General features: G+C 42.9%; 1 protein-coding gene across 1 annotated transcript in view; it reads left to right on the top strand.

The window, feature by feature from the left end:
- Positions 1–13189, top strand: part of LOC124556216 (monocarboxylate transporter 10) — a 459031-nt gene that overhangs the window by 436243 nt on the left and 9599 nt on the right. The window lies entirely within an intron of this gene.

The raw sequence follows: 13189 nt of genomic DNA, 5'->3' as shown, positions 1-13189 counted from the left end.
TCAAAACAATAAAAATTTATGAGCGTTAGAATTAAGACACCAAGACAAACAGGAAGGTAGTCCTGTATTTCTAGTATTATGGATTCCTATATATTGAGTGACTGAATATTTTCTCTATTGCTTTTGGGTGCCACAGGTACTTATATTTAAAGACAAACATAAGCTTTTATCACTGACAGATCACTGATGAAAACTAATGTTCTCAATGAAAATGTGTGAGATGATAACAGGCCCTCGGTTAGAGTGTAGAATTGATCATAGAGAAAATGGGTAAGAGATATGCCTATAATACCTGTTTTCCTGCAGGTGATTAACTGATACATTGATCTTATACTTTGTAATGAGCAATTTTGTTGTTGTTCCGCATTGGGAAGCTTCGACAATTTGAAAACTCCGAAGCACGACTGTGCAAATTATATCCTATGAGTCCGCCTGGATCTTCCTAGTTCTCCTAAAATAACCTTGATTATCCAGAAAGTAAGAGGTGATGGGTTCATTTATACTGCCGAACTCGAGAAGTTAATTTTTATTAATTATATTTACGAATTATAGTAACTGCATATGAGTGTGACATTTGAAACCAATCTCGAATGAAAGAAATAAGAACACCAGCTTAAGAACTATAGCTGAAGTATATTAGTACACTTCAAAAAAAATTCTTTTTAGAAAATATATCTGATCTGAACTACAGCTGGACTGCTCATACTTAACCTTTAAAAACTTATTACGAACAATTTAATTTTTTTCTGTCACATACAAAAAGCAACAATTTCTCCACTGTATTGGTAATTACCTCAGAGTCGCTTTCCTGGTTGTTTGTTGTTACCGTCAGCCAAATGGAGCAATGGCAGGTGGTCACCTGGATACATTTAATTATTGTACCAAGTGGTGTGTTGGTGACATGTACCATCGAATGGCTTCACATTAGAGTTGGCAGGCATTGTTGATGATTGTCTGTTTGCAGCTGTCGCTTTTGCTGGACGACCAAACCTCCAGTGTTAGCATCAATGTCTCCCACTGACTTTGACTGGTTGCGCTCATGACCAGAGTCTTCAGTGACCTTCCAGCAGATGTGGAAATGCTTTTCATCAGTCCACACTAGAAGAATCTCGCAGGACGAATCCTCATATGTGATTTACCATCTTAGATTCTTTGTCTTGCCAATAGAGCTATAGCAACTTTCGGTGCACTTGTTTAAGCCCTCATTTTCCACTCTAAAAATGCATACTTGCCAAGATTATTTCTTCTAAAAACATTCCAATTGTGAGTGATGTTAGGTTGTCAATATCTGCATACCTCTGTGTCCTATTGGATGGTAAATCTTGTAAGGTTCTTAACATGGATCCTACATTGTACTATTACGGGTCTCTCGCACAGATGAAACGAGCCATGGATCCCCATCCGGCATCTTTGGCCCTTCAGTAACTCCTCAGAAGGCATCTATTGCGTCATTATCTGGGGAAACATTTCCTTCCGTTTCTACAGGGCACTACACAGACAGATACATTACGCCTAAGTCTTCCTAATGGTGTAAAAGTGTATGCCATACTGTATCTGGTTTATGCTGATAGAGATGGCGCAAACCTGATGCAATAAGATTGAATTTCTTGTACGTGAAATACTTAAGTATGATAAGAATTAGAGACTAAATAAGTAATTCAATTCACATTTTTATTGGAGAAAAAAGAAGTTGTAAAAGGACATTCATTGCACACTACCTAGGTCATCTTAAGGAAGTCAACATGGTACGAAGGTAGACTGCTGTGAATGGGAAAGACATTCACAAAAGCAGTGTGTGCAGGTGATGGTGATGAAGGCAACTAATGGCAGTTTGCGAGGTCCCAGCAGCATGCACTGAACATCAAGTCAACGTGAACTATATCAGGTTTTTCCATGCTGTCATTTTTTAGTCTATCGAAGCTGGACGAGTTAACAGTGAAATTGAAAGCAGATGTAGAATGTGGGCCTCACAGACTTACCTGCTGCGTAAAGCAGAATATACAGTTGGCAATGTATGCAAGGAAATGTCTGTCATTTTAGTGCATATTGTTAATTCCACGTTGGTGCACACGAGTCTTCGCAGCAGACAATATGCGTTCACTCGATGACATCGTCAGATACGGTTGCTGCAAGTATGGGAGCGTGATTGTCGATATGAGGAGCAACATGTGGAAGTCGCTTATTCAGGTGAGTAATGCCTTAGGTTGCATTTCATCATTTGTCCTCCCTAGGTTTGCTATCTTCCGGGAGAAAGACACCTTCGGAATGCACACAAGGTAGATTACAGCAGCATCGTACTCAAAGGACATTCATGTGAGCCTCCCAGCGCTCTATGGTTGTTGCGACAGAACACCGTGCAAGGTGTGGATGATGTTAATATTATTGTTGTTGATTTGTGTGTCTCGACGACAGGATATTCCATTTTCTAGCAGGTCGAGGAACATGTGAAGGCGTTACCTAAGAACTTGCAGAATAAATGACATCTGTTTTCCTGTGGAGAGAGAACTGTTAGCTGGATTCACAACTATCTCCTCCTTCATTAGCGCTGTAGTTGTTGCTTTAAAGGACCACATATTGGTAAACGGTTATACTGTGACGCTCCTGACCTACCAGTCACTTTAATGCTAGCTGAGAACTACACTGGTGAAGGTGTACCGACAGTGATCAAATTTTATAGAGTTGAGAACAGACGCCATGAAGGAGGTACTGCTAAAAGTGAGCTGTGTGCATTAAGACAAACAAATGCATTATTAATTTGTATTTTACGTGCAACACAGAAATTAAACAATTAGCCAATACAGATAAGGATAACTAGCCCTAGGTGGGTGATAAATTGTATGTTAATTGTTCTATGTGGGCCCAAGAATTGAATTGCATTTATACATTAGAAATGTTCATGGAGCAGTTGAGTGAGGTGTGGCACCGATGAGAAGCAGGAGTCCCCTGACAACTGCAAGAGTGTTAGTCGGCTGGACTGAGAACCGAGGGAGACACTTGTGATCTTTGTAGAGGATAGACTTGGCCACGTGAAGATCCTCATAAAGGTGTCAGAGGATGCTCCACTAAGCTTCTCGCTGTGATACCCGATCCTCAGCGAGAGCAGTAGTACACTAACGAATGATGCGATGGTACACTCAGCAGATCAGCTATCAACACTGTAAGAAAAATAATAAAATTTTTTGTGTTTGTAGCCCCTTTTGATTATTCGATCTTCCCTCTTCTGTACCTTCTAGGGCAACAACTGTCTTCCCTTTTTGTACCATTATCCAGAAGTAATATATAATTTCGCCAATAGTAGAAGCTGTTACTGCTCGTTAAGATTTCTGACTTCCTCCCTGTTATTTGTGAATCTCTTGTGCTCCCACAATTTGTTAGTTTCATCTGGGCGTCCGAAATCTCCTCCCTGCATGGTTTCCATCGGTTACCTGGCGCATCTATTGTCTTGTACAGAAGATATGGGCTGCGTCCTGTGCCAGACTAGAATTGCATTTTGCTTTGTATGCTTCCTAATGTGGGGAGGTACTGATAGCTGCCTTGCTGTAAACGGGTGTCACAATACAAGGCAAGCGTGACACACGCATTGCAGATCTCTCATGTTGATCCCCATTACCAGTATTTGATGTAATGGAACTGAAGACTGCACCACAACATTGTTCTGTTTCTTCTCTGTATCTTTTCATATTAGAGGAAGCGATATGTTCGCCAGGACTCTGTCATTTGAGACAGCGGTGCACACCTCAACTACTGACTCTCAGCTTCACATGTGTCAGGATCATCAAAATACTCTATAGTTGCCGTTTATTTAAGAACAATGCTTCTCGTTTTATTTCTAAGCACTGTTTGTCTATAACGTATTCATGGAATGCATGAAACATGCTTACTCATCTTTCCTTTCGCAAGTGAATTGTACTGTATGAAATTATCCGTTTCACAGTGCAGGCCAGAAGTCTATCTTCTTTTCAGCTTCCTTGACATAATTTCAAAAAAAGTTAAGATTTAATACATTATCATAACATTTTAACCTGTTTCCGCCATATGTCTGAGAAAAAAGTTCATGATTAATGCTAGCTGGGTGTGTAGCATTTTACAAGGAAATGTATGTAAATAAACTGATTAATCTACTTTAGGTTTTTAGTTAACTCACATTCGGCTGCCACCGTTTCTGTAGCTGGACTGTTGCTATGGTGTTGGCTGCAGGGCATGGGGGTGTGACGCTTTCGTTGTTAATGCATTTGGCCCCTACTAGGTGCTGTAGTCGAGGTTTGGTGTGAAGGACAGCTTCTTATGCAAGCTGTCACTCCTATTCGACGAGTGAGGGTACCCAGTATCGTGGGCTACAAACATATTCCTAGACAGTTCTCTAGTTTGGCTTCGGAACGATATTCTAGACGGCACTTTTAAGCATGTGGAATAATATACGGTATTCATTGTGGCATCTTGCTTTAAACTTGACATTGTTTGACATCTTCATGTTTCTTACAGTTCTTTGTCATTAGGCAATTTCCATGTGATTCCCTTGGGTGGTGGGAAAGCATTATGGCTCCACTCCATACTATGTGGCTTAGTCTCTCGAGTAAGGCAATGCGACTGTGTTTCATTACAGGTGACAATTGCTTAAAGTAAAAAGCTACCTCAGTAGAGAAGATATTCACTAACTTTCTTACTTGTTTACTTCTGCTGCCAGGACATCCACCATCAACGCAGTCTGAGGAAGAACAGATAGTTTTTGAGACCATCAGTTGTGAATATGGGCATTTGAATTGGAATCTAATGCACGGTTTGCTACTCGATGATCGCAAGGATGAATTAATGATTACGCTCCATACTGTGAATACATCGTCTCGTAGCTATGTGAGATCAGAAAATCTTCTCGGGCTTCCCGCTCCATCAGGTGTTAAATCCTCACTAGCTTTCAGCCGAATTGTTCTCGGCCAGAGTCAAGTGATAAGTCACTGCCGTGTCAAAGAAGGCTGACGACTGTGACGTCGTTGGTGATCAGTCTATCACCAAATAAGCCATTACTTTACTGGCTGCACTCGCTTCGATCTTCCAGTGGCCACATTCTACCCTGTTCTAAACTGCAGACCAGAGTACACTTTCTTTATTGAGGACGTTATCCGAGATTTTAATTTCAATAAGTTCTGTTATTACGTTGTCCCAGAAACCGTTCGGGCTCCTAATGATCGATGTGTCACGGAATACATTGGTACCCCTTTTCTAAAGCATCTTCTGTCACGGGTGATTTATCGGAATAGCATAGGCTTAAATCAACAGTGTGCACCATTTGCTTGGCATTACAGCAGCTGCACTCATAAAGTATCTTAGATACGGCCGGAATTCTGAGTTCTATATATTCCTTGACAAGTCTCATGAATTGACATATTTTTTCTGGGAGCCTGGAAACTGATTTAATGTTATTTCTGTTCAGACGACGGCTAATATTCTCTGTCACTGAGTGACGAAAGGGGAAAAAATGGAATCTTTCTCTTTTCGTCGGTGATGATTTGCTTGCGCTTCCCACTAGAAATGGCGTGCAAAATCTGGCGGTGATTGTAGCCATTTGAACAGATGACGTGTTAGTAGGTGGATGAGGCTTGTGGCAGATTTTCGGCATCTGAGACGGCCTTAGATGGCGACTGAACACTAGTAACTTCATAGCTGATAGCACGGTTGTATAATGACGAGGCCATTGACGACAGCCGGCCGGAGTGGCCAAGCGGTTCTAGGCGCTACAGTCTGGAACCGCGCGACCGCTACGGTCGCAGGTTCGAATGCTGCCTCGGGTATGGATGTGTGTAATGTCCTTAGGTTAGTTAGGTCTAAGTAGTTCTAGGTTGTAGGGGACTGATGACCTCAGAAGTTAAGTCCCATAGTGCTCAGAGCCATTTCGAACCATCGACGACAAGCCAGTCACGTGCCACCTGACAATAGCTGAGCAAAACTGAAAGCTCGTGGTAATTTAATCACTTGACGGGGCTGGGAGGCCGACAAGATTTTATTAGCTTTCGATACTATTATCTTGAACATACGTGCGTAAGTCATTTGTCTCAATTTTATGATTTTCACGAAACTACACTGCTGGCCATCAAAACTGCAAACTACTAAATTTTACTTATTGTTCGTTTGCAGTGTATTAGAGACAACATATTATTAAATGTATATGTGATTTGGGTATATAAAGAGTGCAAAAATTTAGTACACAGAGCTGCCTCCTCTGGAAGTTCAAAAAAATGGTTCAAATGGCTCTGAGCACTATGGGACTTAACGTCTATGGTCATCAGTCCCCTAGAACTGAGAACTACTTAAACCTAACTAACCTAAGGACAGCACACAACACCCAGTCATTACGAGGCAGAGAAAATCCCTGACCCCGCCTCTGGAAGTAACAACGGCTCTAGCCCGCTGGGCATCGAGTCGAAATGGGTTTGGATACCAGTTAGTTTCCTTTCAGAGTATGCTGATACAATACCTCCATAATTAGCAACCACATACAACCGCTCGCTCGTGGAAAGATCCGTACCTAAACACTGGAATGTTGCACATGTCACATCAGTACCCAAACAAGGAAATAACAATAAGCTGATAAATTACAGACCCACGTTACTAATGTCGGTTTGCAGACATTTTTGGAACATATGCTCTGTTCGAGCATCGTGAAACACCTCGAAGAAAACTGATTTATTGACAAACAGCCGACACGGATTCAGAAAGTATCGTTCTTGTGAAACACAGCTAGCTCTTTATTTTCACGAAGTCATGAGTGGTATCGACAGGTGGTCAAACTGATCCCATATTTTTAGATTTCCAGAAACATTTTCACACCGTTTCTCGCAAGCGACTTCTAATCAGAATGCGCGCATATAGAGCATCGTCGCAGTTGTGCCATAGGATTCGTGATTTCCTATCATAAAGGCCACAGTACGTAGTAACTTAGTAAATGACGAAAAGTCGTCGAGTAAAACAGGTGAAATATCTGGCGTTCCTCAAGGAAGTATCTGCTGTTCCTAATTTACATAAACGATTTGGGAGACGATCTGAACAGCCGTCTTTCATTGCTTGCAGACGGTACTGTTATTTACTGTCTTTTAAAGCCAACGGATGATGAAAACCAATTGCGGAAACATTTGGAAGAGTTATCTGTATGGGGTGAAAAGTAGCAATTAACTATAAATAATGAAATGCGTGTGGTCATCCACATGAGTACTGAAAGGAATCCACCGATTTCGGTTACACGATAAAGCACAAAAATCTATAGGCTGTGAATTCAGCTAAATACTTAGGTATTATAATTACAAATAACGTAAATTGGAACTGTTAAATACATAATGTAGTTGGGACAGTGAACGAAAGACTGCGATTTACTGGCAGAACACTTAGAAGATGCAACACATATACTAAAGAAACTGCGTACACTACACTACACTACCGTGTTTTTCTCGAGTACTGCAGTGCGGTATGGGATCCGTATCACATAGCATTATCGGAGGACATGGAAAAGGTTTAAAGAACGGCAGCTCGTTTTGTATCAAATGGTTCAAATGGTTCTGAGCACTATGGGACTTAACTTCTGAGATCATCAGCCCCCTAGAACTTAGAACCACTTAAACATAACTAACCTAAGGACATCGCACACATCCATGCCCGAGGCAGGATTCGAACCTGCGACCGTAGCGGTAGCGGGGTTCCAGACTGTAGCGCCTAGAACCGCTTGGCCATCCCGGCCGGCCGTTTTGTATAATCGCAAAATAGGGAGAGAGTATGATACGCGAAATGGGCTGACAATCATTAAAACAAAGGCGTTTTTCTTTGCTGCAGGATATTCTCATGAAATTTCAATCACTTACGTAGTGCCAGACTGGCTGTTATCTGAGGTACGGATCTCACCTTGTAGCGCTTGCGAGCTACGTTCCTTAATTATCGCGTTGTAGCCGGCCGCGGTGGTCTCGCGGTTAAGGCGCTCAGTCCGGAACCGCGCGACTGCTACGGTCGTAGGTTCGAATCCTGCCTCGGGCATGGATGTATGTGATGTCCTTAGGTTAGTTAGGTTTAAGTAGTTCTAAGTTCTAGGGGACTGATGACCACAGAAGTTAAGTCCCATAGTGCTCAGAGCCATTTGAACCATTTTATCGCGTTGTAGGCAGCCCGCAACACATTTCGATAGCCGGGTTGTTGTGGCAGTCTTTAGCGTCTGAATCTGGGCGGGTACCGGAAAACTGAGACTTCCAGTGCATATCCGGAGGCCAACTACGTGGATATTCCACATCAGTACTCGAGTGCCTGTATATATTTGCAAGCGCAGTTCTTCATTTATTGCGCTTTTCGCTTTTAAGCAATTCCGCACTCATAAATACGGTAGTAATGCCAATGATGGACTTACTTAAAGCAGGTAAGATCTCCATCCTACGAAAATGTAGAAGAGATACACTTAAGCGGGTGACATAAACATTTATGGGCCTGATTTTTTATGCTTCACGATGTTTTTACAAAATTTCTCGAGAAGAATCGATCAGCTCTAAACCTTTTGATATTTAGGACATGAGGAGGATTAATATTTTCTTTGATCTTCAATCTTACAACTAATTTTTTTGAAAAAAGAGCACAGCACACGAAGTTTACTGATGATAGATTCAAATATCTGCATAATTAAACTGTAAATGATTCACTTAATTTCTCATTTCATATTTCTCCAGTGGAGACCCAGTCATTTTGACGTGGCTTTATGTTTTGGGGAACGAAGCTGCACTCTTCCTGCTGTTAGGCCAATAGCCCTGTCACGGGATTGCGCCGCCTACTTTCCTTCTTTGAAGCTAGGCCTTCAGCGTATCACCACAGATTTTGTTATAACAAATCGTTTGTTCGGCAGTCACTTAAAAAAAAAAAAAAAAAAAAAAAAAAACGGTGGCCAGTCGCTCCAGCAAGAGCCAACCAATGTTGTATGCACCATTTCGCACTGCCTAGTCGTTACTGGGGAAGTTAGGTACTGGACAGAGTTAGTTGGAGTTGTGCAGTGCTTGAGTGGCAAAGCATAAGCAGTGCAGGAGATATCGCCAACACTGCAGTGGCCCGCACAGTACAGGACGTGGGCACTTGCCCTTCGCTAAGTTTCATTGTTCTAGTTACACTCTTTGCTTGGTAATATAGGGGAAGGCCATTCAGCGAAACTACGGTATCCTGGATTAGTCCTCAGTTACAATCCCAAGAAGTTATCACCAGCAGTGCAAAGTATGAAATTTGTATATATTTTGTCACAGGAAATTTTATCAAAATTTATATAGTAAAATATCTTTGCAATGAAATTGAATTACAATGTCTAAATACCAGTAAAATGGAAAGGTTAGAACGATTGTGTATGTTTCCCGTTTAATTTATATAACCAATAACTTGATGAAATATTTGTATCTAGTTACAATGCTTTAATGTTTTCTTCCAGACAGCAAATTCTAAGGTAAGTTGTCCATGCACTATCCTGCTCTTCTGCTTTAATAATTACATAAGGCAGACAGTCTTTCATAGATTTTAGAGCAGTTTTCAAGAAAATGACTTGAATGTAAACCCGTAGGAAGAGGAATTCACTGGAAAACATGGTTTTTACTACTTAATGAAACATAATGCCATTCCATATTTCCATTCCATGTAACTGTAATTCCATTTTTGTTAGCGTCCTTGTAAAAGATTTCCTAGGAACATTATGCATTTATAGCTCAACACATAATTTAGCTTCTAAAAGTAAAAACACCACATAAAACAATAATTTCTGTACATACAGAAAGAGTTGCAATCCCATAATAACATTGTATACTACATTAATTAAAACATGAATGGTTTAACTTATCATTAGTTTTATAACTAGAGACAATAGAAAAAAAGGACAAGCAAGTTGACAGTTTCGGCGAGCCACACAGTTCTCCTGACTTGGAACCTTCATTCGAGACATCAGACATCCATTTTCTCCTTCAGTAACTCAGTTTGGGATTGTGTGTGGATGCGTGGGTGGTTTCCGTTTAATGTGGTGTGTGTGTGTGTGTGTGTGTGTGTGTGTGTGTGTGTAAGAAAGAGAGAGACAGGGACCATGTACGCCATCGTTATTTGCTAGATGTCATCATCGTTATACACTCCTGGAAATTGAAATAAGAACACCCTGAATTCATTGTCCCAGGAAGGGGAAACTTTATTGACACATTCCTGGGGTCGGATACATCACATGATCACACTGACAGAACCACAGGCACATAGACACAGGCAACAGAGCATGCACAATGTCGGCACTAGTACAGTGTATATCCACCTTTCGCAGCAATGCAGGCTGCTATTCTCCCATGGAGACGATCGTAGAGATGCTGGATGTAGTCCTGTGGAACGGCTTGCCATGCCATTTCCACCTGGCGCCTCAGTTGGACCAGCGTTCGTGCTGGACGTGCAGACCGCGTGAGACGACGCTTCATCCAGTCCCAAACATGCTCAATGGGGGACAGATCAGGAGATCTTGCTGGCCAGGGTAGTTGACTTACACCTTCTAGAGCACGTTGGGTGGCACGGGATACATGCGGACGTGCATTGTCCTGTTGGAACAGCAAGTTCCCTTGCCGGTCTAGGAATGGTAGAACGATGGGTTCGATGACGGTTTGGATGTACCGTGCACTATTCAGTGTCCCCTCGACGATCACCAGTGGTGTACGGCCAGTGTAGGAGATCGCTCCCCACACCATGATGCCGGGTGTTGGCCCTGTGTGCCTCGGTGGTATGCTGTCCTGATTGTGGCGCTCACCTGCACGGCGCCAAACACACATACGACCATCATTGGCACCAAGGCAGAAGCGACTCTCATCGCTGAAGACGACACGTCTCCATTCGTCCCTCCATTCACGCCTGTCGCGACACCACTGGAGGCGGGATGCACGATGTTGGGGCGTGAGCGGAAGACGGCCTAACGGTGTGCGGGACCGTAGCCCAGCTTCATGGAGACGGTTGCGAATGGTCCTCGCCGATACCCCAGGAGCAACAGTGTCCCTAATTTGCTGGGAAGTGGCGGTGCGGTCCCCTACGGCACTGCGTAGGATCCTACGGTCTTGGCGTGCATCCGTGCGTCGCTGCGGTCCGGTCCCAGGTCGACGGGCACGTGCACCTTCCGCCGACCACTGGCGACAACATCGATGTACTGTGGAGACCTCACGCCCCACGTGTTGAGCAATTCAGCGGTACGTCCACCCGGCCTCCCGCATGCCCACTATACGCCCTCGCTCAAAGTCCGTCAACTGCACATACGGTTCACGTCCACGCTGTCGCGGCATGCTACCAGTGTTAAAGACTGCGATGGAGCTCCGTATGCCACGGCAAACTGGCTGACACTGACGGCGGCGGTGCACAAATGCTGCGCAGCTAGCGCCATTCGTGGTTCCTGGTGTGTCCGCTGTGCCGTGCGTGTGATCATTGCTTGTACAGCCCTCTCGCAGTGTCCGGAGCAAGTATGGTGGGTCTGACACACCGGTGTCAATGTGTTCTTTTTTCCATTTCCAGGAGTGTAGCTACACGGAACAGGTTGTTTCAAGGTCATTTCGTCAAATGTGTAGGGAAACGACTTTTGTTAGAGCTAACGGTTCCCGGCGGTGCTAGACATCCTATAGTATTCGCCGGCCCTGGGGCGATGAGATTTTACTGAACTTGGCAGGGTCTACTAACCAGGTGTGCTGCGTAATACTTATCTCGGTAAATTGCTAGAGTGATTTTCAACAAGTAAATCTTAAGAACGATTGCCTCTAAGAGGAGAAATACATCAGGAACTTTAATTGACTCGGACTTTCAAGTAGGGCAGATGAATGGATTATAAGAAACACACAATTCTCAGAATACCTACGCCCTGACGCCTCTCAGGGGCATAACCAATACACAAGGACGCCTCTGTCGCCAGGAACCATCAGCAGACAGTTTTGCGCTTCCCACGATGCGATTTATCACCCCTAGACGTTTGATGCAAGGTCTTTCATACACCGCGGATGACAGAGTAGTTTCTGGAAATGCATTCGAGACGCAAGACATTTACGTCTGTGAAATCTCTCCTGTAGATACTAATTTCGTTTATACTATTAATATTTCGAGAGACGGTCAAAAGACTTAGATTTCTTGATAGATTCACATACATAGAGTAATATAAAGGTGCGATCAAGGTCTGGGGACACGTTTAGACAGGCCACATAGAAGAGGGAAATATCTTATTTCGTCATGGGTTCGGAAATCCTTTAGTTCCTTGTTAGAACTCATTTTACACTACAATTCATACTACGTTTACCAGGGCAAACATGCAGGAACAGAACATACCTGTGTACCACATAAAGGTGTGTCTAGCCGGCCGGAGTGGCCGAGCGGTTCTAGGCGCTTCAGTCTGGAAACGCCCGACCCCTACGGTTGCAGGTTCGAATCCTGCCTCGGGCATGGATGTGTGTGATGTCCTTAGGTTTGTTAGCTTTAAGTAGTTCTAAGTTCTAGGGGACTGATGACCTCAGATGTTAAGTCCCGTAGTGCTCAGAGCCATTTGAACCAAAGTGTGTCTAACATGAAGTATTAAGACTGTCCTCTTGGTTACGTGTATTTAACTTGCAATCCTTAGGTTCACCGCCAGTGTTTTCTGTTCCGTTTCACCGAAGATACTGTTGGCATGTGACTAACGTCATTGCCTTACTCACAAGTAGCATGCATCGACGACTTACTCTCTACTTCTTCAACCTTTTAATTTCACTGGCGTCCCAGAAGAAGTAAATCCCAGTACCTCTTCTTCAGACTCTGAAATTAGCATCTCCTATATTCTTTCGTAATTACTTCTCTCGTCCCGCTCGTTCTCTAAATAACAACTTCTCAGGCTTCTCTAAATTAATTTTGGACATATCTCTGTAGAATTAATATCATTGCATTATCGATCTCTTGTACTATCCTCCTATACTTTGTGCATTTCAGTATGAAATGCTATTAAATTAAGGGTAAACAAAGGATTGTATCAGTGTGTCATTTCATTGGGTTTGGCACGCCACATGTCAGCTTCGGTTTGTACTTAGTATTTCTGTCAGTGACAGTACTTTAACTTTCTGAAAATGTCAACAGAAGAACAGGCTCAATATTCCCATGGTTTCAATGGGAACAATGAAATGCTTTAAGTTCTCGAAGTACAGTATATGGAACATTAATTCACTTGCAATAAGAA

This window comes from Schistocerca americana, chromosome X (genome assembly GCF_021461395.2).
Source record: "Schistocerca americana isolate TAMUIC-IGC-003095 chromosome X, iqSchAmer2.1, whole genome shotgun sequence".
NCBI lineage: Eukaryota > Metazoa > Arthropoda > Insecta > Orthoptera > Acrididae > Schistocerca > Schistocerca americana.
This window is presented reverse-complemented; position numbering and strand designations above follow the sequence as displayed.